General features: G+C 38.3%; 1 protein-coding gene across 29 annotated transcripts in view; it reads right to left on the bottom strand.

Annotated features, from left to right (window-relative positions):
* DLGAP2 (DLG associated protein 2) overlaps positions 1-26,400 on the bottom strand; it is a 443,370-nt gene that overhangs the window by 228,539 nt on the left and 188,431 nt on the right. The gene's annotated exons all lie outside the window — the stretch shown is intronic.

Below are 26,400 nucleotides of genomic sequence, written 5' to 3'. Positions count from 1 at the left end.
AACATTCAAGTATAGAAATGAAGGAAATAAAACTCCATCATAACAAGCATACAATCTCTAAATGTGCAGTTACTATTTTATCCACACACCACTATTTGGAAATTGGTTGTCTGAAAATCTATTTTGCATAATGTACAAATACATGGAGAAAATATTTTGAAGTATCTCTTGAGACCAAGTTGTTTCAGGAGTCAGTATCAAGCTGTAGAACAAAGCTACTGTTTAGAATCCAAATACCAAAATCAATTGAAATCCCAGGGTATGTAATCATGTTGGCAGATAATTCTGATATACTGGTAAAACTCCTTCTAGAAGCAAGAAACACTATATTTTTTATCACAAATCTCTGAAATCTTCATTTTAACCCTCAGGTGAAAAATGACATCTCCAACAGCAACAAGTGTGCTGAAGTAAATGTATATATGTGCAGGCACACACACGCACTTGTACATTGTATACATTTTAATATAAAATCAGTACAAAAAAGCAGCTTAACATGCCTGGCAAATAAAAGTCCACTACAAAACCTTGCTGAAATTATCTCCACCTTGAATAAGAGATAGAAGATTTAACTTAGCTATGATCTTCACTCAAAGGCAAAAAATGTCAGAAAAATACAATATGAAACACATGCACTGAGCAGATTGACCTCTGTAGCACTGTGGTGACACTGCCAGATTTTCAGAAGTACTTTCTCCATACAGATAAGAAGCTGTCTCACAGTAACCCCCTGTTGTAATGGCACTTGACCCTACATCTTTCATATATTTTAAACATGTTAATCACTGGGGTCTTACTACTGTTAGAGACAGTGGCATGCATGCGGGAAAGGAATGAGGAAAAAGAAGTTTTTCCAGGCAGCTCTGCTGATGATAGGTAGATCACAACTTTTAGAACACCATAAACTTGTGTGATGAAAAGGAATGAAATTTAAAGCAGTTCAGAACCATGACATAAGTAACCAAAGTTTGTACTGACAGACTCAGTGTCTCCAGCAGAGCTGGCAAACTCGAAACAACACTCCAATAGCAGGCTTGAGAAAATCTCCAGTCAAGAGCACGAAAAGCCTGGTCACAGGTAAATCAGGCCAGTTTCTTCCGCTGCACAATGAAAAATGCACTTGCCACAACATGAAGTGATGCAGAGGAAACAGCTCAGAAGATCTTTTTTTCACGTTTAATTCAAAGACTTTCTGAGATTTCACTGAGATGGGCTGTCTGCCTGTGTGTAGTTTGTTATCCTGATTGATAAGGAAGAGTAAGCTGAGACTTGGCTTCTGAACTTCTGACTTTTTTTGATCCTCTATGTTCTGCTAACAACTTCTTCACCAGTTTTTTACAACTCAAAGTCTGCCTGACATATTTTTCGCCTTCTAACGCCATCTTCCAAATGTGCCCACTCAACAGTACAAATTACTAGCTTCCCTCTTTTTCCTCATAAACAAAAATTAGTGCCAATATTACAAGTCTGCAACATACTAGATAGTCTATCCGCAAAACAGGGCTTGCAACTATGACTAGTGCCAGAAAGCTGTCAAAAGCTAGAGAGGTGTCAGCACCATCCTTGCCAGACTACTGCTTTTTTGGACTTTTTTCAGATGTTTATTTAGGGTCCCGTATCTGTGGGCAACCCAGGTGTCCCCCTATCTCAGCATGCCAGAGGAGACTTCATGTGGGGATTTTGTTTTTATGCCTTCCAGCAGCTGGGAATCATTTCAAACTGACAGCAGCACATCTGTCTTTATCCTGCTAAGAAGCAGAATTTGTGGATGTGGATAATTCATCAGTAAGTCTCTGTTTATTAATTTCTCTGCTGTAGTTTGCCACTGGGGTGGGGAGACTAGATACCCTTGTCATTGTGCTTGACACATACAGGTTGAGTGACAAATAAAAACACAACCAGTTCTAGTAGGCATGTAAATAACGTGACAAGGAGGTTGTACAGAGCCCTGCTTTCCACCGAGCCTGTGTGAGAGAGACAGAAATAATTACTTCTCTGTATAGTCTGTTTAGATCTGTACATTCTATGGCCATTGTTGAGAGACTGCATGCCCTCAGTTTCTAAAATGACAACACATAAAACACACACATGGCACTCAATTATTTGTAGATTTACATTATATGGAAATATAAGAAATCTGAAAATTCTGTTAAGAAGCTATGATTTGCCATATATTTTAACTTTTTTTCTCTGTAGTGAAGTTGCTGTATGTTGGTAGAAAAGATCTTTCTGGAAGATGGCTCAATGCTAAACACCTGTATTAATTGAAATTTTTTCTAATTTTAATTTCTGTTCTGGGAGAAGATGACAACAATGAAGGACATGACAACAGTACGCCGTTCCATCAGGTGAAATTACGTTGTTTAGGCTTAGATCCATCTCACCCAAAGTTGAGTATCAGCATTAATTGAGTGTATCAGCAAAATCTAAACTAGCCTCAAAAAATTTACCAATGAGAGTAAAGAAACAGCCACCTAATCTGCCTTAGAAATTTATATAGCATGAAATCAAAATCAAGAAGTCACCTTTTTTTAAATTACCCATTTTTTTAATGTTTTAAAAGGTCTTAGACTTCATAATAACATTTGCTCCAAAAGAGGAGTGTTTATTATAGGTGACCTCTGAGATTAACTAGTTCAGCCTCCCACTGAGAGCAGAGAAGGGCTTTTGCCAATACAACTTCAACTCCGCTGGGGCTTAACAGTCAAGTCCTGAAAGTCACCGAGGATGGAGATTCCACAACCTCAGTGAGCAGCCTGCACCAGTGCTGCATCAGCCTCATTAAGCTGTATTTGAATCTCTTGGTCTGCAGTTTGTGACCATTCTTCCTTATTATATCACCCAGCATTGCCAAAGTGACTTTTGCTCCATCCTGGGTGTAACTCTCCTTCATGTAGCCCACTATGGGTCTTCACCCCAATAGACTAAATAAGCCCATCTCTTTCAACTGCTCTGGAAGAGGGTCCTTTGTTGTTGAAAAGGGTCCTCCCTTTTCTCCCTATGCTTGTGGAAGCAGGGAACACAGTACTCCATGTGCCATCAGCCTCACCAGCACCAGAGGGAAGTAATAACCTCGACAGCTTGCTAATCATACTTGTGCTGACATAGGCCAGCACACACTTCACCTGATAACAATGCATCTATCCACCCATGTGCAGCTTGGTATTCATGTTCATTCAGAAAAAATAAACTAGTATATCAAGTCCTAATGAGATGAGTTCCCTGATCCAAGTCTCTCACCTATTATAGCAGTGCTAATGTATGTGAAATTATGGCCTCGTGCAAGTAACTTTTCTATACCCATGCTGGATAAAATGTTGAAGTGGATGAAATAAAAGCAGGAACATGACCATATTTCAGACAAAGAGATTTCTTAAGCCTCTCCCTTGCACAATTCCTAGTAATGGATTATGTCTGTAAATATCTGATCCGTCCAAAGTATTATAGTGATACTTTCACAGGAGGTAGTCTTTGTTGTATGTTGCTAATCAATTGCATTTAACAAAGATGCTCCTTCAAGAAAACACTCATCCATCTGAGTAACTTTTTGTCATAGCTCTCAATAGTAAAATGACTAATATAGGTGAGTGTTCAGAGATTTAGGACCCAATAAATCAATAGAACAAGGAAAACCTGTATTCATATTATTAATCTCACTCTGTCATTTTGAAATTGTCTAGCTAACAGAAATAATGTTCCCAGATACAAGAACTTGCTGACAAAATAGGTCATAAGAAAGATCCTATGAAGAAATAAATTTACCATGGAAACACAATATCTTTTTTCTCTCCAAATATTATGAAACTTATTTCATTTTTATAGTTTTTCTTGTCTAATTTAAATGATAAGAATAATTAAAAATAATAAACCCAGACATATAAATGCCAACATTATTTATAAAAAAAAGTGGAGTTCAACATTTAATTTTAAATTAGAGTGCAAATAAATTATTCTGCTAAACACGTTAACATTCTGTTCTTTGTATATACCTTTCTTGTATGCTGGTGCAATTACCATCAAATCTACTATAAAGAAGTACAGTAAGGAAAACATTAAAAGGGCCATGTGAAATATACAAAATTGCCATTAAAAAAATTGCAATTCAAATCATCCATGCAGGCTATATAATGAAATAAGATTGATACACAACATATCAGTAATAGTTTTAATTAAAGAAAATACTGGATGGTATTTCACACTATACTTTACTGCACACTAAGCATTCAACAGGGGTTTATCCAGATTATGGAGTTCAATCTGGATAATTTTGACCAGGTTTTATGGAAGTGACAATACTGTGAGAAATAATATGCAAAGGTGAGAAACAGTGCTGGGGATAACTTGTCACCTCAGCACTGCATTCAGAAAACGCGTGAGGTCAGCACTTCTGAATATACCACATACCCAGCTCTGTATCTCCCCTTCATTTATGTAACAGGCCTTTCTGTTTCTCTTTTCATCTGATGCTTCTAAATACCCTACATAGCTCTTCCCATATTGTTTTAAATTTCAATTAGAGATATGTATGTTACCTATTGCTTATATTTCTCTATTTGCTTTTCCTTTTTACCCCCACTGGATCTATTTACTGATTGGCCAAAAAAAAGCAGATAGCTCTGCTACAGATACAATATAGATATATTATATAGATATAGATATAGATATATATTATATATAGAATATATATATAAATATAGATACAATAGATACAATTACTGAATATCACTGCCTATGTGAATCCAGAGTTCCATGCAGAAGAGAAAAACTAGAAATTATTTTTGTTTCACAGAGAAATATGGAATTTTGGTTTGCCTCACATGAAACAAGTCAGTTTCCCTTTCCCCTATTCACTTAGGCAAAATAATAATAATAATAATAATAATAATAATAATAATAATAATAATAATAATATCCGTTTCCAAGAGGAAATTTAGCAGATAATTCTTTAGATTTTTGTTCTAAAGGCAAGAAACACAACTGTTTCAACATTTTCATCAGCACCCTATGTCATGAGACTCTACATCATTTTACTGATGTTAATGAAACAGAGCTCTGTGGCACTCAAGAAGACAAAGTAGCCATGCACTACATTGAGATTTAGTGCAGCTGAAAAGCAAAGCATGATTTAAGGCTGAACTGTGAAACCAATTAATTTTAAGGAGTTTAATCCAATATTTGTATCTAAACATGGCTATAATAGCACCGATAAAAGCTGAAAGTATGAACTATGTTTTCCATTCTCTTTCCTCATGTGTATTTTTTCTCCTACACCTTTTATCTATTTTATCTTTTTCCTCCTGTTGGTATCTCACCATTCCACAGAATTATCTGCTGAAACATCAGTGTGACAGACCTGTAGGATAAACTGCAAGATTTTATTATGTCCACTGAGATTATCCATTCACAATATCCACTTTGTTCCACACTGATGCTAGAGCAAATCCTTTGGAGATGTCCTGCTCCATGTTCAGTCACCCATTTAGGTGAGGTACTGAGAGACATCTATAAAAACCAACTAGCCTTTTCTTCTACAAAGCCCATTTTTCCTACAGACTTTTTTCCTAAAATGTGCCCTAAAGCCTCCAATGACAGGGAATAAAATCCTCCATATGCAGGTGGAGAATAAAATGTTTAATGCACTCAGAGGAAAAAATAGTAGGATCTAACTGATACTCATTTCCTTAATCTTTTTTTCTCTGTTCTAATTCCTCAATTTTTCTCTCAGTCATGGTGTGCAATACTTGTCTTTGCTGTTCTCCAGCTTAGCCATATCCTAAAGTTATAAGTGTCCCACACTGAATACACTTCATAACCAAAACCCTTTGACTGCCTGATACAGTGAAATATTTACCTGTTGACAATCTCTTATATTTCTATTGGCCCAATTTAAGGCAGCACTATTTTCTTGACTCAAATGATATGTCACTCATCCTTTTGAACATAAATTTGACTACAGGTACCTGGATCAGTTGCCATCATAAAAATGAAAATAAGTCAAAGATGCTTTATTGATGCACTTTTGCAGTACAATCCCTATTAAAGTAATCCATGTAAACTAAATCCACAAAGCATTCAAAGTGTATTTTACAACTTTTTGTTTGAAACTATGAAGTGGTAAAAATAATTAAAATGACACCACACCAAAACACTGTATTTCTTTTAGTATTATGAATGATGACAAATGGCACAATAGGAGATAAAAGCACGTATTTCTGCACTTAGATATTGTTTGGGCCCATTTCCATGAACAGCCATAGAGGAAATAAAAATTAATTCAATCAAAAGGAAACTACATTTGGATATCTATAGGTAAGCATCTGACCATCCTGAAACTTGTTTGGTTTTTCTGTGGTTCATGTGTTTACTCAGAAAAATAAGTCGCTTCACCATGCAGAACATGCTGAAAAATATAAACACAACAATTGTTTAGAGTTGTTGTGTATATAGTAAATAAATGCATTTAATTTATTTGAAACTATTTCTACAAACACAAGAGCCTATTTTCCTGCCTGCCTCTCACTGCAGATCATTGTATGACCATTCTCAAGATGAGATTCCCCTGCATTTGCAATTTCAGCTTTCTTGAATACTTCCTTTCAGCTGTGGTATTTATAGCTAAAGCCCTTTTACTGCCTAGGGCTGGGCCTTGAGGTTAGGAAAATCAAATAGCTACTAAAGTTTTGGAGAATAGGGAAAATACAATAGGAAATAACCCAGCTGCCTGTGAGAGACCAGCAGCTGGGCTATACTGGGAAAGACAGAGCAAGGGAAATGAGTAGTCCTGAGAACTGAAGCTACAGAATGAACTTTAAATATAAACAGAATAGCCATTCTTAAAATAGAGTGAGCCTAAAGCTGAAGTAAATCAACCTGCAGCAAACAGCCTGGCAGCAAACTTCATATATTTTTGAGCAAATGAACTGACATCCAACCAAATGCATAAAGCGACCATTAAGAGACCATTATTTTCCCCAGATAAAAATATAAGGTTCATGCTCAAAGCAATGCCAGAACCTATTCACAGTATTTGCACATCAGATCCTTCTCCATATGGAGTTTACACATTAACCAAACCAAAAGAGATTTAAAAAAAAAAAAAAAATATGGGATTAGAAAATCAGATATTTTCACAGGAAACCAAAAATAACTGAAGCAATAAAAACCAAAATATTAGCCACTCAAGAAATAAAAAATGTTTCTCTTGGTCATCTGGACACAAACACTTTCTTATCAAAGGAGCAGCCATAAACACAGTAATAAAAAGGGTGTGCTTTAGCACGCTTCTGATACACATTTCAAATGCACAGTATCCAAGTGGAGAGTCTAAATATCCCAAATGAGTCCAAAAACAACCAGGTGATAGGTTTATATCGAGCAAATCCATTTGTATTTCTTTCCATTTTTCTCATTTTCTAGTGATGTTGAAGGTTAAAGTGAGTCATACTCCTCGCAAACAAGGTTAAGAAACTTTCCACCCCCTAATGACATTGTAGCATGCTTTTGAAAAATACTAAGGAGGGTAAGGGTGATGATCAAAAATTGTAGTGATGACCCATGAGGGTGATGTGAAATACAAAACTGAAGACAGCCTGCACCTTTCTTGCTCCAAAAAGCCCTCTGGAGCCAATGCAAGTGTCAATGGAGTTCAACTCAGGGTCAATTGTACACTAGTGCAAAACTACCCAGGCTATATATCATCATTCCTCTATTTTCCATCCCTTTTTTTTCCTCAATATTCTTTCCTTTTGCTCATTTTAAGAGATTTCACCAATACTCTCAGAGCCTCATAAGAACAAATAAAAATGGTACAAATCCAAGCTGAGTATGATATAACAAAGAACCAAATAGATAGATAGCAAAAAATATAGTATAGGACTGTACAGGTATAGAGTGTATCACATACTCTGGTACACTGAAGGTTAAATTTATTTCTTTCACTCTATTTTTTTTTTTCTTTCACATAGGACTCAGATTTTGAAAGCATCTAAATGGAGTGGGGATTTGTCTTGACAAACAAATTTAAGGAGGTGGTTTGAAATACAAAGGGTCTACAAAAACATGTAATAATTTTAAGAGGATGTATCCACATCTGGGCAAGACTTGACTAGGTGTCCTAACACAGAAAGTCAGTGATGTTTACCAACTCAGAACAGTATGTATTGGAGGAGACATTTTTGCCTGGGTAGTTTTTTATCCCTCAAAGCAGAAGAATACTACCTAAGTAACCTTACATTTCTCAAGGCATTGCCTGCTCAAGTTTTGAAAATCCACCAGGAAGGAGAATTAACAGTCACTCTGGGCAACTGTTCCAGGGTTTGACTACCGTCACAATGAAGAGTTTATACCTCAAATCTAATTGAAATTTCCCTTGCTGCAACATCTATCTGTTCCCTTCTGTCCTTACACTGTGCATGTCCATTAACAGTCTGGCTCCATCTGGCTGTAATGACCCATTAAGCAGCTGAGGACAGCAATTAGCTCTGTTCTCCTCTTGGCTTCCTCAGCCTCAGGCTGAACAAATTCAGGTCTCTACAGTGTCTCCTTGTGCATCATATACTTCAGTACCCTGCCCATCTTGGTGGCCATCCTCTGGACATGGTCCAATTTGTCTGTGTTTCTTATACTGGGGTGCGTAAGAATTGGGCCCTGCTCCAACTGCAGCATCTGAAGTGCCAAAAAGGGGAACAATCACTCAATTTAACCTGCTAGGTGTACTGATTCTGTCCAGTGTGCAGTCAGCCTTCATTGCTGCAGATACACTTCTGAGCTCCTTTTAAAAGTCATACACTTCTAGGTCCAAATTCAAACTCGAAAGGACTGTGATATACCACTTTAAAGCTTTGACCTGATCCAGTCCCAAATATGCTCATACCTCATATGCTAAATAACTACTTGAGGACATTTACAGCAGTGAATTTTGATGTGCCAGGCAGTGCCTACCAACAGTGAGAGGCCATAGCTCAAGGTCTGATCAGTTGTATAAGACTTTTCCACCGTCCTGAGAAAGAAACCACTATGAGAGTTCCTTCTTAAATACAGGCTGAGGAGAGCTAAGTTTACAAGAACACCGAGGTGAAACTGTTAGGATGTCTGCATTGACCAGTCTTTGAGATCTGATGATATTTCTAAATATATCTGCATATCTCAGGAGGAGAGCTTCCATACAGCATGTACTCTCTCAGAAACATTGTCTTCTGGAGAGCAAATACAGAAGAAGCACAAATTTAGCATGAAGCATTAAAACTGATTTTAAGAAATTAAACCAAAATCTGTTCATGCTATATAACATTTGCTGCCAAAGAAATAAGCGTTAATAAAGCTAATCTGTAAAATTTTGAAAGTGGACTTAAAGAAAATATCCTTACTTTTCCATCCTAAACATTTTCAGGAAAAAAAATAGGTCTACTGTGATGATGATTTAAAACACATCCATCTCACTGGATACAAAAAAATGTGACCTTTATCTTAACCATTACAAAGGCACAAAGAGCTTACTGAAGGACTCAGACTTATGCTCAAAAAAATGAGTGCTTAATTTTAGCTTTTACAATAGAAATTAAAGATTTATTTAGGGTTATAGAAACTTTCCAGTGAGCTAAACAGGAAAAAAGAAATTGCTATTTTCTGTAAAAAGCATCAACTTCAAACTCACAACTTTTCTCTGGCAAAGTATTCACCCACACTTGTACAAAGACCCTAAGCTGGAACAAAGAGTAAAACTGAGGACATCTGGAGACTTTTTATGCATGATTTTCTATCTTAAACACTCCCCATGAACATTCATAAACAAAACCAACACAAAATTCCAGTTACAACTAAATAAACATTAAAAATAACTAGATAAATTCTTTGATAAAAACACATAGAATTGCAATAAAGAAATAGGATTTGAAGGTGCAAAAGATGTTTTAAGCTACATTGAGATATGGAATTCAATGACTGAAATACTGAGTGAAAAAGACTGATCTTTTTGTAGGAACACTAATTAATTCAACTTTAAATAAGCAAAGTTGTAACAGCAGATTTAAAAATCACTGTATCTTTTCAATTGTGTCAGCCCCTTGCTTTCTTTGGTGCATCATGTACACCGCAAGTGGTACCTCTTTCAGCCAGCATTGCCTTTTAGATTACTGCAGCAAGCTAGAATTCACTGCCAGTGATTTGACCTTCACTTCCTTTATGCCTTTGCAATGGTCTGGTGATTGCTTTAATAGCTAGCTACGTAGAAGTCCAAATCTGCAGTATTAGGAGTCTAAGTACAGAGCACAATCATTGAAAGGTCAAAATACAGATTGTTAACATGCACTCTGGCATAGTTGTAGCTGCTGAGTATCACAGATCTCTATATGTTGTGTAGAAAATTCAGGGAACCTGAAGTGTAAACACACAAAACTCATATGGGATACATTTGTCTGATTTTAAAACAGCAACAAAATGAAAATCTCAGCAGAAGCCTTGCAAATATTTTAGACATTGTTATTGATATATTGAAACCCTCATAAAACTCTCAAGATTAAATTAATGTATGTTACACTCAGCTAATTAAATACCAATCACTGGCATTATCATCATTGGAGCAAACTTCCACTGACCAATCTAGCCTAAGGACAGGATAATACTAATAGTCCCATCTGAATGTTAATGCCTTTTGGAAAATAAACATTTTGTTGTGTCAAACATAAAATGGAGCTGCATAATTGCTCTTCACTTTTGAGAGACAAAATCAGAAGTCCAGAAAATACACTAGTGCATATTAAATGCTCAGAATTTCTCAGATAAATCAACTGAGTTTAAAGCCATACCAGTTTCTCCCTATTCTTCAGAACTACCATCTTTCCTTTCCAGATGTATTAAGTAAAATATCTACTGAAACTGCCTCTTTCAATTTTAGGATAATGACAGCCACTATTCTCAACTTTCTAACAAGATACTGGAAGTTTACATACAAAAATTTAAAAAAAAGTTTGATGGAGTAGTTTCTCGTTATGATCCAGTGTTTAAAATCATTCTGAGAAACTGCCACCCTTGGTCTGTTTATCTGACAGAATATTTGAAGGGAAAAAAATTTGTTTCAATCATGAGCAATTTGTTGTTAATGTAGCCTTTTCTTTTAGATAACCATTCTGAACACTGCTGACTGACCCCTAGTCACGAGTGAGGTTATCTGTAGGACTGGCCATGAATTTAGGAATTATAAACACACACATGGGATTACTACAATTTTACTGGCCTCCATCAAACTATTTGCAAGGTTTAACTAAGGGGAAAATTCCTGAAAATTTAAAAGTAAGGAGATTATTTTTAACAAGAAGGTAATATTGAATTACTGGCAGGAGACAAGTAATGAAAAAGTTATGATTGATCTTTCATCGTCAAACTATAAATAATACACAAATTACTCATAAATAAATGTCACAAATGAGTAGTTTATAATGCTAAAGAATTTAGCATTATAAATTCTCTTAATCACAGAAACACCCCTGAATTACTAATCAACAGAAAACAGATATATACATGTGAAATCAGTTGTCACTCAGATTTAATACTTCACCCTTAAAAAAAAAAAACAGCATGATTTATCATATCAATTTTTCAGGACTATTTATCTAAGTTTTCTTACTTAAAACATTTTAGTTATTGATATATAGATATAATTAGACAATTGTTGTTTGACTTCAAAAATTATTGTACCTCAAGTGTGACTGAAAAGCAGTAAACATAACATTGGCTAAGATGGAGTTTAAACATAAACAATTTTCCCAATATATATAGTTTTCCATTAATATTTTAGGCTCTTGAAACAGTTATACAGACTCCATGAACTAATTGTATGATTTTCTTGTAATGACACAATTCTATTTGACTTACAAATGCCTTGTTTTACATGAAGTTTTACAGAAAAAATTATCTAGTCTAGCTTTATTATTTCCATAATAATCCAGAAAAATTAATCTAATATCTTAACTACACAAAGGAATTGAAATTATTTTTCTTTTTTTTATGTTCTGAAGGCATATATTATTTTCTCTAGAGTTATAAATTTAGTTCCATCTCTTCCATGGTATTAAAATAATTGATCAAATGATTTTTCACAACAGTAAAATTCTGGGTGGGAAATGACATGCTTTCACATAATTACATGTGATGCAAAATCTAAAAAAAAGCAAAACACCTAAATGTTTACACTGATTGCAGCAGAACAAGGTCGCTTTTTATACATTTTTCTAAAATGTGCCTGCTTTGAAATTAGCCAAGATTAGGACATCCTTAAATACTCCTACAGTAAAGGAAAGGAAATTTAGGAATATCTATTCCCTCCTCCTCTTTACCCATTTTTCTGTCATTATGAGGAATTTCTCCCTCTTTTTCTCTCTCTCTTTTTCTCTCCTATGATTTTTTTGATTATGTATTTTGATAATAAAATAATGAGTTGCAGCATGAATAAATTAATAAAACTGTAGAAGACTAGTATTTATGGGAAAAAATAAATTATATTTAAGATGGGAGAAGAAATAAGCTTCTTGAAACAAAGCCTCGGGTAAATGCCCAACTAGCACTGCCTCAAGTTGCAGGTGTTGAATTCAATGCTTACAATTACCATTCAACTGATATTTCTTTTAAGTAAGCAAAAAAGTTGAGTTCATTAGCAGCTTACTATTGAAAAAATAATTAGAAATACAAAACAACTGGTAGCCCTGAGGAATTTCGGGTGGTTTTGAAACTGTCCTGCAGCTTGCTTGTCCAACTAACTAAAAGTCCAAACTCTGCTTTAAAAAAAGATCCTTGAAAAGAATACTTGTATAGCTAATGCACAAGATCAAATATTGCAATAAATCTGGACCCTAAGGTTTCACATCCTTGCCACAGTATTTCAGTGACACTGCTCAAACTAACAACTTACAGGGGTTCTATTTATATGATTTTTTTTTTCCACAGTGGAAATAAACAGTTCTGTATAGTTGGCATGATGTAGCTACTTACTATAATAGTTTAATAGCTCCAAAATCAATTCAGCTGATTTGGAAATAAGACTCTATCATAACCAAAAAAAAAAAAAAAAAAAAATTCCTACACAGTCTGTAGGAAAAGATATATTAATATACAGACAGGAAAAAAGACAGGAATTATCTTTGTGAGAAAGAATTGGTAAGAAGATCTAGAACTGAAGATAGTAACTCATAAAATAAATATATTGGGTTTGCATAGCCAGGTTTTGGTAGCAGAGGGGCTACAGGGGTGGCTCCTATGAGCAGCTGCCAGAAGCTTCCTCCATGTCCAGCAGAGACAATGCCAGACAGCTCCAGGATGGATTTGCTGGGCCAATCAGGAATGGTGGTAACACCTATGGGATGACAGAGCTGAGAAGGGAAATGTTATTGCACAGGTGTAATTGCAGGCAGAGAAGAGCTGGGTGAGAACATGAGAGGAACAGCTCTGCACACACCAAGGTCAGTGCTGAAGGAGGGACAGGAGGTGCTCCAGGCACCAGAGCTGAGGTTATCCTGCAGCCTCTGGTGCAGCGCAGGTGAGGCAGCTGTGCCCCTGCAGCCCATGGAGAACCACAGGGATGCAGAGATCCACCTGCAGCCCATGGAGAACCACAGGGATGCAGAGATCCACCTGCAGCCCCTGGAGAACCACAGGGATGCAGAGATCCACCTGCAGCCCATGGAGAACCACAGGGATGCAGAGATCCACCCACAGCCCATGGAGGGGACCCACAGTGGAGCAGGAGGATGCCTGAGAGGAGCCTGTGACCCTGTGGGAGGCCCATGGAGGGGGGCTCACACTGCAGCAGCCTGTCCTTGGAGGACTGCACCCTGGGTAAAAGTGACCCACACTGCAGCAGTTTGAGGGGGACTGCTGCCCATGGGAGGGACTCGTTGGAGAATTCATGGAGAATTATCTTTTGTGGCAGGGATCTCACGCTGGAGTAGGGGAAGGACTCCGTTCCCTGAGCAGTGACAGAAACAACCTGTGATGAACTGACCATAACTCCATTCTTTTTCTCCCTGCACTGGGAGGAGGTAGAGCTGGGAAGGGAGAATGAAGGTGTTTTTAAGGTTCTATCTTATTTCATTATCATGCTGTGATTTTGTTAGTAATTAATATAATTAATATCTCTAATACTAGCCTTTTTAGCCCATGACAGTATTTGGTGAATGATGTCCCTGTGTCCTTATCTCAATTCATGAATGCTTTGTTAGATTTTCTCTCCCCCATCCAGCTGCAGAGGGAGGTGATAGACAGGCTTGGGTGGAGGCCTGACATCCAACCGGGGTCAATCCAGTACAGTAATGTAACAAGTATCAGGAGGCAGCAGCATCACAGAACCCAAGTGCAAGGCTTAAAAAGTACCGACACCAAAACGACATACAGAAACACTGAGAAGATTAAAAAAAAAAAAAAAAAATCAACAGATACAGAGAAAAATGAAAAGATACATATGAAAACTTAAAATGTTCTCAGTTTGGGGTTTTTTTCTAATATTGTAAGCATTGATATTGCCAAACATCTGCAAATGTTCACATATGTGTAGCCACAAAGAAATGTTCAGTTCATGTTTACTGAAACATTGAAGCTTGTTGGAAGCACTACTAACTTCATGTGAATTCCACAGAGAGAGTACTTGCCCAGTATAGCTAAATGAAACACTCATTCACAGTAGGAGCTTGGTCTAAGTGTGGGAAGTGCAGCATCAATTCTGTACGTGAAAATTTAGAGAAGTGGGACTCAGATGTTAATATTTTGAAAGATGAGGAACTTACAACACTAAGAAGTGAAAGATCAGGATCTTGGTATGCATCAGCATGGCTCAGCTAAAATCAAAGGAATCTCAGGTTTTTATTAATTATTTGGCCCAAGATCTTTCAATCTGTGGGTAATAACACAACTGGAGACAGAACCAGTAATTAGGAGAATGCAATCTGATTCAAAAGGTTTTCCATTATTTTTTGACTGGATGAGCAGATGGCAAATGCAGCTTAACACAGAAAAAAAATGTGAGATAATTAGCAGGGAAACCAAACACCAAGTTAGAGAATATATACTAAATGGAAATCTCATCTAGGAAGCTAATCAAGAGAGGAATTTGGGGGATATTATAAAAAATAATTAAAACCATCAAATCATTTCACAGCTGCTAGAAAAGAAGGCAAAGATGATAGCAGGTTACATTAATAAATAAATATACCACAAAGTAAAGCAGTATTATTAGTGCTCCAGGCATTTATTAAAAACCATCTAGAACAGTCCATCCAGCTCTGGCAGGCATGGGAGCATGCAGCAAGGCAATGCATTACTGACAAAAATTGGTGTGCTTGTGGTTCTCCCCAAGCACCAGACTCCCAGTGCTGTTGGGAGTGAGCCACTCCCAGTCTTACTCATGATGTGACAAATTTCACCCAAACCTAGGTAGGATATTTTGGTTGCTCTTACAAAACTGTTTCAGGAGCTTTAGTCTTGGAGGACTAAAACCATCCTACTAAACTGGAGCTGACATTGATTCATGGCCAGTTTATCCTTCTTCTGGCAATATAATTTAGACTATAATACTTATTTTTTTCCTGCTGTTTACCTTCTTGAAATATTTATAGAGAGCAATCATATCCCTTCTTGGCTTTCCCCGTGTGTGTAAAAGTTGTCAACCCATAATATTTTCTCTTCTAAAGTAAGCACTCTTCTTTCTTGATCACCACAGAAGTCCTATCAGCTCAATAGCTCACTTCTATTTCAGACCTAATTTCTGCTCTGTGAATTGGTCTCTATGCTTGCAAAAATCACTTCTGACATTGATATCTAAGTTAGAAAATGTCATGGTTTGACACTGGCCCACAGCTAGGCACTCATTCACTCGCTCACCCTCCCCTGCCACAGCTGGGTAGAGGGGAGAAAAATTAAGGAAAGGGTTCACGAGTTGACATAAGAACCAGGAGAAAACGCTCCAAGGGCAAAACAAACGCAGCTTAGAGGTACAAAGTGGATTTATTACTAACAGAGTCAGAGGAGGATAATGAGAAGTAAAATAAACTGTTTAAAACCACTTTCTTTCCCCCCAGCCCCTCCCTCCTTCCCACCAACAGCACAGGGAGACAGGGTGTGGGGATTTAGTCAGCTCATGACCTGAGGTTTTCTTACACTGCTTAGGGAGAGGAGTGCCTCCCACAGGAGACAGTTGTCCTTGAATTTCTCCAGCGTGGGTCCACTTCCACAAGCAGCAGTCCTCCCAAAACTGCTGCGGCGTGCGTCCCTCTTCCACAGGGTCAGTCCTCCAAGGACAGGCTGCTCCAGGCTGGGAGCAGGGCCCTCTCTCTCCAGGGGTCTCCCTCGGGGTCACAGCCTCCTCCAGGCACCCACCTGCTCTGGTGTGGGCACCTGCCCCAGGGGCTGTGGGTGGATCTCTGCATCCCCCATGGATCCCCAGGGGCTGTGGGTGGATCTCTGCATCCCCCGTGGATCCCCAGGGGCTGTGGGTGGATCTCTGCATCCCCCGTGGATCCCCAGGGGCTGCAGGGGCACAGCTGCCTCACCATGGTCTCACCACGGCCTGCAGGGGAATCTCAGCTCTGGTGCTTGGAGCACCTACTCCCCTCCTTTTGCACTGACCTTGGTGTCTCCATATTGTTTCCCTCACATCTTCTCACTTCCTCCTCCTCTCTGGCTAGGAAAAAACTGTGCCCTCATTGTTTTGATTTTCTTCTTAACTATGTTATCACTGAGGCATTACCAACCCCTCTAATTGTCCCAGCTTTGGCCAGCAGCATGTCCATCTTCAGAGCCATTGGGGATTGGCTCTGCTGGACATGGAAGCTTCCAGCAGCTTCTCACAGAAGCCACCTCTGTGTCCCCCACCCCACTACCAAAAACCAGACCGTGTAAAACCAACACAGCAAGCAAGGAGCCTAAGGGAAGGGATGTGCTTAGCTGTCAGTTGCCAGACAAGTTGGTCTAAGTGGCTATTGGGAACAAATCGAGAAGGTAAGGGCAATCTGTCAGCTCAGACCTATCCATGTAAATCAAAGTACCTGGACCTGGCTGAGAAAATAGGTAGATGTGTATCAGATGTCAGCTGCATTGAGCATAAGTGTGACCTACAGGAGAAGTGGAAGTGGAAAGGGCTGGGACCAGAGGATTGGGAAGAGGGATTCTGGGGTAGAAACTAGGACCAAGGCTGGGGGCAAGGCTTGGAGGGACTATGATCACTATGGGAGGGAAGAGATGTGATTATGGGTCATGGGTAGGGGAAGACACTGGAGCGATCAGTGAGGGATGTATTGCAGGTAGCTCCAGAAGGTCTGGAAGGAAATTTTCTAGAGAAAATCAAAAAATACTGGGAAGGTTCTTAGGGCATTTGTGGACCAGGACAGACACAAGTAAGCTGCTCCCTTCCTGCTACTTGATCATCCTTTTAAATTTTGCTTTGATAAGGAGATTAAATATACCTGACTGTCCATTTCTTCAGCAGCTCTCTTACTCTTCTATGCACTATTTCCACCACCTTTGCCTACTCTTCTGCATTTCAGCAGGGAGTTTGGCACCTATAAGACAAGTTGCTAAGAGGTTTGACAATATTGACATCTGGAAAGAGGAAACAAAAACCCAACACAAGACCCCCACTGGAAAGGCAGCCATACAAGCTCAGCAACAATCAGATTTGTTCATCTCTCAATCAGCACACATATTATGTTGAAATCAGCTCTTATACAAGCTGCTCCTACCCCAGCTGCTGGGATTTAGGGAACATGGGGGAGAGCCAAGCATACTGTGAATAGGAAAGCCTAGCAGATGTTATCGAGAAACTAAAGATATTACTTGGGGTGGGAGGAAGTTTATTTATAAGGAACAAAAGGAGAGGACCAGGCTACTGCAACATATGAACATAAGTCATGAATCTGTAACATAGTTTCATTAGTTCCAGCATTAATCAAACAACTTGGTTGCTTTCCAAATACAATGTGCCATTGAAATGTTCAGTATAAACCTAATTTTGATCTAGTAAATTAGAGATCATTAAAGTAAATATTTAAGAAGATATTTAATATAATGGCTGATCTATATGAAGTATTAATTACAGTTTGATCAAAGAATAGAACACATAAATGTTTTCTTTGATTGTATCCCTAAAGTTTGCAGAGAATTAGTGATTTCAAAGTACTTTTTAAGTACTGAAAAATCACAGTAAATTTTTTAACTGAACAGAGAAACTCTGAAGTACTGTTCTTACAACATTTCCCTAAAGCTTGACAGCCCTTTGGAGTACTTTCAACCCATATATACAAGAAAGAATAAGACTTATACTGCACATTTTTATATGCAAACTATTTATTTCTTGTTCTTTTACCTGCTTCCTCTTTTCTACCTGGTAGGTGGGAAACATCAAGTTTTATCTTCCTATAACAATATAACCATAAATTTAACTGTACTGAGTAAAGTGGTACTTTGTTTCTGTTATTGCCAGTCATCTGATTAGTACTTCACTGAAGCAATGGGAACAAAACTGCCTCTGAGACATTTCATCCCCAGGATGCTTCAAGATTCATATACTCACATAGAATCATATTGCCAGTTATCTTGGAGAAAAAATAGCATGTTTACTGTATAAATTAAGACTACTTTTAAAGTAACATTCACTGACATGCTATATATTTAGTATTACTTACAAGGTAGATTAATTAACACAAATAACTTCTAACCAGTGGTAGTTCATAGTTCCTGAGAAAACATAATCCAGCCATTTCAGGCAGTAAATTTGCTTCATTTATGTCCCATAAGGAGTTGTCTGGATGGCCAAAAAACTCAAGGAGCTATGGTCAATGGGCTCGATGTTCAAGTGTAAACCAGTGACAAGTGATGTTCTTCAGGAGTTGGGATTGGGACTGGTGACATTTAATATCTTTCTTGGGATGTGGACAGTGAAATTGAGTGCACCCTAGCAAATCTGGACCCTGAGATTAGCTCAGTTGGTTAGATCATGAGGCTAATACCAAGGTCACAGGCTTAATCCCTGTGTGAACCATTCACTTAAGAGTTGAACTCAGTGATCCTTTTGGGTCCCTTCCAACCTGAACATTTGTGAAATCTGTGAAGTTTGTGGGTGACACTAAACACATGGGGTGTGGTGCAACTGACACACTGCAGGGAGGCAATCTCTTCCTGAGGGACCTTCACAGACTTTAGAGTTGGGCCTATGTAAACAAGGCCCATGAAGAACAACAGGGCCAAGTGCAAGGTCCCACAGCTGGATCAGAGCAATCCCAAACACAAATGCAGGTGGGATAGAGAGTAGTATTTAGGCTAGCCTTGAGGAAAGTCTAGCTGGTGGACAAAAAGCTCAACATGATCTAGTAATATCTACTTGCAGCCCCAAAAGCCAACTGTATCCTGGGCTGCATCAAAATAATCATGGCCAGTAGGTCAGAGGAGGTGATCCTCTTCTACTCCACTCTCCTGAGACCCTACCTGAAGTACTGTGTCCAGCTCTGGGGCCTCCAGCATAGGAAAGACAGGGACCTGTGGAGCAAGATGGGGCCACAAAGATGACCAGAGGTCTGGAGCACATCTCTTATAAAGACAGGCTGAGAGAGTTGGGACTGTTCAGCCTGGAAAAGACACAGCTTGAAAAATCTACCCCTGAAAGAGTAGGTTTAGATTAGATATTTGGAATAAATTTTTCACCATGAGATTGGTAAGGCACTGGAACAGTAGAGCTGTGGATGTCCCATTCTTGGAAGCGTTCAAGGCCAGGCTGGACGGGGGTTTCGGAAACCTGGTCTAGTGGAAATTGTCCCTGCTCATGGCAGGGGAGTTGAACTAGAGGATCTTGAAGATCCCTTCCAACACAAACCATTCAATGGTTCTCTGATAAAAGTACATATACAACAAGAAAAAGCCCCATTCAGGAAACCTATTCCATAAAAGGAGCATGGACACAAGGAAGAGCTCTCTAAAGGTATTCAAACCATACCAAATGGTGCAGTTCAGTATCTGTTACAGAGAAAAGCATTCCAGCACAGCAGAACTCTGCAAATTGTCTGATCTAACCTGATTCAGAAATTATATTCCTTTTCATTATGTAATAGTCAACAAATCCAAAATTTGATAGTCTTTTATGTTGCAGGAAATTTTTCCTCAGTCATGGAATATGTAACAAACATTCACAGAAATCAACTTTCAGTAAAAGTGTCTGTCACAGGCATAATGAAACCTGCATTATGTTAAATATTATTAAAGCAAATGCATGTTTTTACCATCCAACAGAAAGTTTCCTAAATATTAGTCATAATTTTATTACTGTTTCTGTTAAAAGCTTGTCCTGTTACCTTTGCGAAGAATTTTCTCAGGCAGAAAATGAGAAGCAGGACATGGACTTGTGCCACTTCAATAAAAAGAATAAACTGCAAAAGGTTGCTACAACCTGTTATGTCTCCCTCTTTGGCCTTTAGTCTGGATAATCAGTGATGGCTATTTTTCTGCTAGTCATTCTAAGATGTGATTCATTCCCTCACAAAACAGCGCCCAGCAAGGCTGGTTTAATATAAAAGGCTCACATTAAAACATGGCTGCATTTTCCTTTCTCTCAGAAACTGGAGAAAAGACCACCGCATGTGAATTAGGTATGGTTTACAAAACTCTGGTGCATTTGAAATCTAATCATAAAACAATGACTTGTGCTCAAAGGTTCATGTAAGAGCTTCCACTGTTTTTTCTCCAGTGGGTACCATCAAGAGCTTTTATTTTTTATGTTGACAGTTTACTGTTCAACAAGTAGTTAGAGAAAGGACTGTGATTTTTCTGAATGTGAACAAGTAGCCATTGGGGGATGCAAATGTTATGTTCATGTACTCATGGGTCAGAATGCTATAATATATATTTTTATAGAGAACTGAAAAAAACAGAACCTTTCAGTAAGTGATATACTTCACTGAAAGCCTGTACATAAGCTATGTAGGGTGTTACAACATTATTGGAACATTGGAAAGCAAAATTCCTCCCTTAGCTTCCTGTTATCAGTTGTGGCTACTCATTTATAAGTTTATGGACTGAAAAAGATTAAAACCACAGTCAAGGCATAAGAAACAAATGTTCTTCTAACCCATAATTTTGCCCAGGGGAGCAAAGTAATAATGATTAATAATTATATTAATGATCATTATTAAAGCTGCATAAGGGTTTCTTACTACTTGAATACAGACTAGATCTCACTCTACCTATCTTGCCTTTGTCTTTAGTGCCATGTTTGCTTTTCTGAAGGGACATGAAGAAAGCTGATGTTCTGTGGTTGGGAGGACTAGCTTCAGAAAATGAGCTTCAGGATCCTATTTGCTGAAAAATAACACCCTCCTACAAGAGTAATCTCATCAAACTTATTTGTTTAATCTATGATTATAAAAGTTAAAACAATACTGGTACAAATCATCTGAGACCATTTTAATATATTAGATTTCACTAGCTGAGGAATAAAGAAGGCTTTTATAAAACAGGACTCATGATACTCAAGTTTTGTTAAAATGACATCAGGAATGGTCATTAAATTATATTACACTTTCTAGGAAAATTAATAGGTGCTGTTGTGTAAGTTTAATAACCCTAAAATTTAGATTCCCACTAGTTATGAGTGCAATACTGGACAAAACATCCATCCATGCAAAATATTTCAACTGTAATATAACTTACTCACTTTCCCCTCACCTGAAGTAAAGTATTCATGTAATGATCTTTAATTCACTGCTCATGCTATCTAGAGTAAGAAGGTAGTTATTGAAATACCTAGAGACAACAGTATAGGCAAGGCAAATTTCTGCTTTCCAGTGCTTGCACTGTGCACACAAAATCACAAAATCACACAATCACTTATGTTGGAAAACATGTCTCATATTATTGAGTCCAACCATTAATCCAGCACTACACAATCTGTCTCTTGTTTTAAGGTTCAAGACTGTTTGCCTGTACACACATGCTGGTAATCGAGTTTGGTGCTTCCATACAGAAATTATTCTGAGATATGCTTACTTCCCATCAGTGAATCCTAGAATCGTTTAGGTTGGAAATTACCTTTAAGATCATGGATTTCAACAGTTAAACTAACACTGCCAAGTCTCTAACCATTTCCCTAAGTGCCACATATACACATCTTCTAAATACCTCTAGGGATGGTGACCATCACTACACTGGGAAGTCTCTTGCAATGCTTGAAGGCAAAGAAAAGCCTGTCTTTTGCAATTCTTGAGGAACATCTAGGTTAAAAAAAAAATCCTAATATCAAATCTAAACCTCCCCTGTTGCAATTTCATGCCATTTCCTCTTGTCCTATTGCTTCACACTTGAAAGAAGAAACTGACCCCCACGCCACTCCTGCCTCCTTTCAGTTAGCTGTAGAGAGAAGTAATGTTCTCCTGAACCTTGCTTTTTCCAGGCTAAGCCATCCCAGATCCCATCAGATTTGTGCTCCAAACTCTTCAAAAGCTCCATTGCCCTTCTCTGGACTTGCTCCAGCCCCTCAATATCTTTCTTGTAGTGAGGGGCCCAAAACTGAACACAGGATTCCAGGTGCAGCCTCATCAGTTCTGAGTACAGGGGGAGTTTCCAGGCAGAAGCTGACAGAACCAGAGGACACAGTCTCAAGCTGTGCCAAGGAAATACTGGTTGTATATTAGGAAAAAGTTTTTTACAGAAAGAGTGATCAAGTACTGGAATTATCTGCCTGGGGAGGTGCTGGGGTCACCATCCCTGGATGTGTTTAAACAAAGGCTGGATGTGGCACTCAGTGCCATGGTTTAGTTGAGGTGTTAGGGCTGGGTTGGACTTGATGATCTTAAAGGTCTCTTCCAACTCAGTGATTCTGTGAAATTCTGTGAATTCTGTGAAAATCACTGCCCTGGGCCTGCTGGCCACACTGTTGCTGATACAGGCCAGGATGTCATTTGCCTTCTTGGCCACCTGGGCACACTCTGGCTCATGTTTATCCACTGTCACCAGCACCTTCAGGTCCTTTTCCTCTGGGCAGATTTCCAGTCACTCTGTCCCCAGCCTGTAGCATTGTCTGGGGTTGTTGTGACCCAAAGGCAGGACTCTGTACTCAGCCTTGTTGGACCTCATAAAAGTGGCCTCATCCCACAGATCCAGCCTGTCCATATCCTCCAGCAGAGCCTCCCTACTCTCCAGGAGAACAACTCCCACCCAGCTTGGTGTCATCTGCAAACTGACTGAGGGCACGCTCGATCCGCTTATCTGGATCACAGGTAAAGACATTAAACAGGACTGTCCCCAATAAAGAGTCCTGGGGAACACCATTCATGACCATTGCCATCAAGATGTAACTCCACCACCACTCTCTGGGCTCTGTCATCTACTCATTTTCTTTTACCTGTTGAACAGTGCACCTGTTCAAGGTGGAAGTAGCCAGTTTCTCCAGAATACTGTGGGAAGTGGCATTAAAGGCTTTAGTAAAAGCCCAGTCTCAAGATGGTCTGCTCCAAGACCTTACTCCAAACCAAGGTAAGACTGACATGCCTTTAGGTCTCCAGATTCTCCTTCCAATCCCTCTTATAGATGGGTGTTACATTTGCAAACTTCCAGTTAACTGGGTCCTCCCTAGTTTGCCAGAGCTGCTGGTAAATGATTAAAAGTTGCTTTGTGAGTTGTTCTGACAGCTCCTTCAGTACTCTGGGGTTGATCCAATCCAGCTCCATAGACTTGTGTGTGTTGAGCTGATGTAGCAGCTCATCAGCCATTTCCCCTTGGAATATGGTGTCTTCATTCTGCTCCCTGTCCCTGTCTTCCAGCTCAGGAGGCTGGTACCCAGAGACCAACTGGTCTTACTGTTCAAGCTTGAGGTAAAGGGTGGAAATTCTCCTCAGTTTGCCTTTTGTTGCTGGTGTAGTTATAGAAGTGGCAAGGAGCTACACAAAGCAATTGAGTCACCAAAGCTTGGAGGGCATGAAGATTGAAAAGACTATGACAGCAGCCACCACTGTCTCTCAGGTGGCAGAGGATATAGTACAACAGCCTTCTTTGAACAAGGCATTGTGCCAAACCTATCATGCCAGACAAGTGCTTTTAACAGCTGCAATTAAAAAGATACCAATGTCTCCAGAGAAATATATTTTTCCTTCCTGCAAGTGCCTTTTTCTGCCATTCTCTCACTTTCATTCCTCCCCCATATGATAAAATCCGAAGGTCCAAAATGTACAAATGAACCAGTGGCAGGCCTGACATTCAATATCTGGCAATTCCCACTGAGATAGCAAATGGTACTTCATGTTACTGGGAAGTGAACATTCCTCAGAGGATCCCAGCATATGTCTCACAAACCACACTTGAAATTGAAATTTTTTTCTGCTGCTGTACAGAATTCCAGTTTACATAATTTTAAATCATAACTCAGTAATTTCAGTTATAAGGTCAAAGGAGTATTAAAAAAAATCCTAATAAGCTTAATCAATATGTTACAAGTAATTTTAAAGCAGGGGATTTTTTTGCAAATACCATCTACAAAAAAAAAATGTAACATAATATTTATGGTTCAAGTGTTCCAAGCAAATCTATAATAACCTTTCCACATAAAGGCTGACATGAATATTCAGATATTTTATTAGAAATATAACATCTAATTTTTCTCATAGACTTTACCATATATCATAGGAAGTTAACAAGCAAAAAGGAGATGTTAATTGATACAGGAGAAACCATCATAGGAAGTTAACAAGCAAAAAGGAGATGTTAATTGATATAGGAGAAACCAAATGTAAAGATATCAAATTAATTTCTGTTCACTGAAAAGGCAATGGTATATGGAGTTGTTGTGTTTAACTTTAGTGAACTCTGAGATAGCTAAGAAAAAGTAAAAAATGGTCACAACTTTATTTAATATAAACTATGTCCTATCTTTTATTTTATGATGTCCTATATTTTAGTTTCCTACTTCACTAATACATTTCAGAAATTTATACCTGTAACAGTGGACTTTGCTTTATCAAATTGCAAAGAAAACAAGGAGAATTACTTGAATACTTACAGTTACTTGGGGTATCAGTGATTTATCCATGCTGATCATTGTTTAGAGACAAACAGATAAAGTAGTCTTTAAGTGGTTAAGAGAAAAGCCACTGTAGTGGTGTATGAGAAAGGATGCTGAGTTTATTTTTTTAAGAGCTAAAAGAAAATGGTTTTAAGTCAATTTAATGTCCCCTACTGCGTCAAGTTGCTTGGATGGTACATTAAGGCTTTGAATATTTTCAGTTTTTTAATCCTAGTCTTTCTGAACTGAGAGACATAAACTGAAAATAAACAGGCTTTTGCAGTACCTGAGGTCACAAAAGAAAAGAGATGCAGGTGAAAAGGCTACCAAGGCCAGCACATTGGGCCAAGGTATCATTCATAACCTCAGCAGTGTCAAAACCTTGCAAATTAAAGCCTCTGGCTCCTAACTCCTTATTTGTCTGGTGCAGATGGGGTCACTTCATCTTATGGCAGCAAGTAATTATGAAGACAAAAACTGAGATTTCTATGACAAGAAACCTCTGAATTCTAACCAAATTACCTACATTTATAAGATGATTTGAATATGAAGTTATACACATTTGATTAGACAAGAAAATTTTACTTAGCTAATTGTTTTTATTTTTGTGAACACAGCACACTAGAGGACAGTAGAAAATTTCCTCTGAGATCTGCACAATAACAGCTTTAGAGCTGTGATATACACATACTACATTCTTTGCCCAAATGAATGACACAAAGATTGCCTGTCATAAGTGAAGTCAGTGAACATTATATGGAAAAGACATCAGAACAAAGGAGATAATTTGCAGATGATGTTAGTTCTGTGAGAATAAGAGTGTTATTTTATCAGTACAGAGTCAGAACAATAGAAATAATTTGCAGATAAAGTTTGAAAGAAAAGCAAGGGGGAAAACGGTATTTTTATCAAAGATAAAGTCTAAAGTTTGTGATGACTACTTTCCTGAAAAATTGGGATGATTCACCGCGGATAAAGGAAGCCAAATAAATAATTCGTCTTCACCCAAAAACGTGTCAGAGGAAATCCATGGGGATTTGAAATAAATTGTTTCATAAGCAAGGGCTACAAATGCATTTTTTTTGTGTGTTTTTGATTGGTTGGTGGGTTGGTGGGTTGGTTGGTGGGTTTTTTTGTTGTTTGTTTTCAATTTTGTTCTGACTCCTGACATACCTTTTATTGTATTCTAGGTTCTCCGGGTGCACACAGTCCCTCATGTAGTAATTCTAGTTTTCTTCCATCCTTCTCTTACCTACATTTCCCTAAATTCATCCCAGTCCTCATCACAGGATTCTTAGTAGCTTCTGTTCAGCTGTGTGCCAAGGCTGTGCACTGACTGGCCCACACCCATTGCTTACACAGCTGACTGAAGCCTTTCTGTCAGT

Source organism: Cyanistes caeruleus, chromosome 2 (genome assembly GCF_971803275.1).
Source record: "Cyanistes caeruleus chromosome 2, bCyaCae1.hap1.1, whole genome shotgun sequence".
Taxonomy (NCBI): domain Eukaryota; kingdom Metazoa; phylum Chordata; class Aves; order Passeriformes; family Paridae; genus Cyanistes; species Cyanistes caeruleus.
The sequence above is the reverse complement of the archived record's forward strand: the minus strand, read 5'-3'. Positions and strand labels throughout refer to the sequence as shown.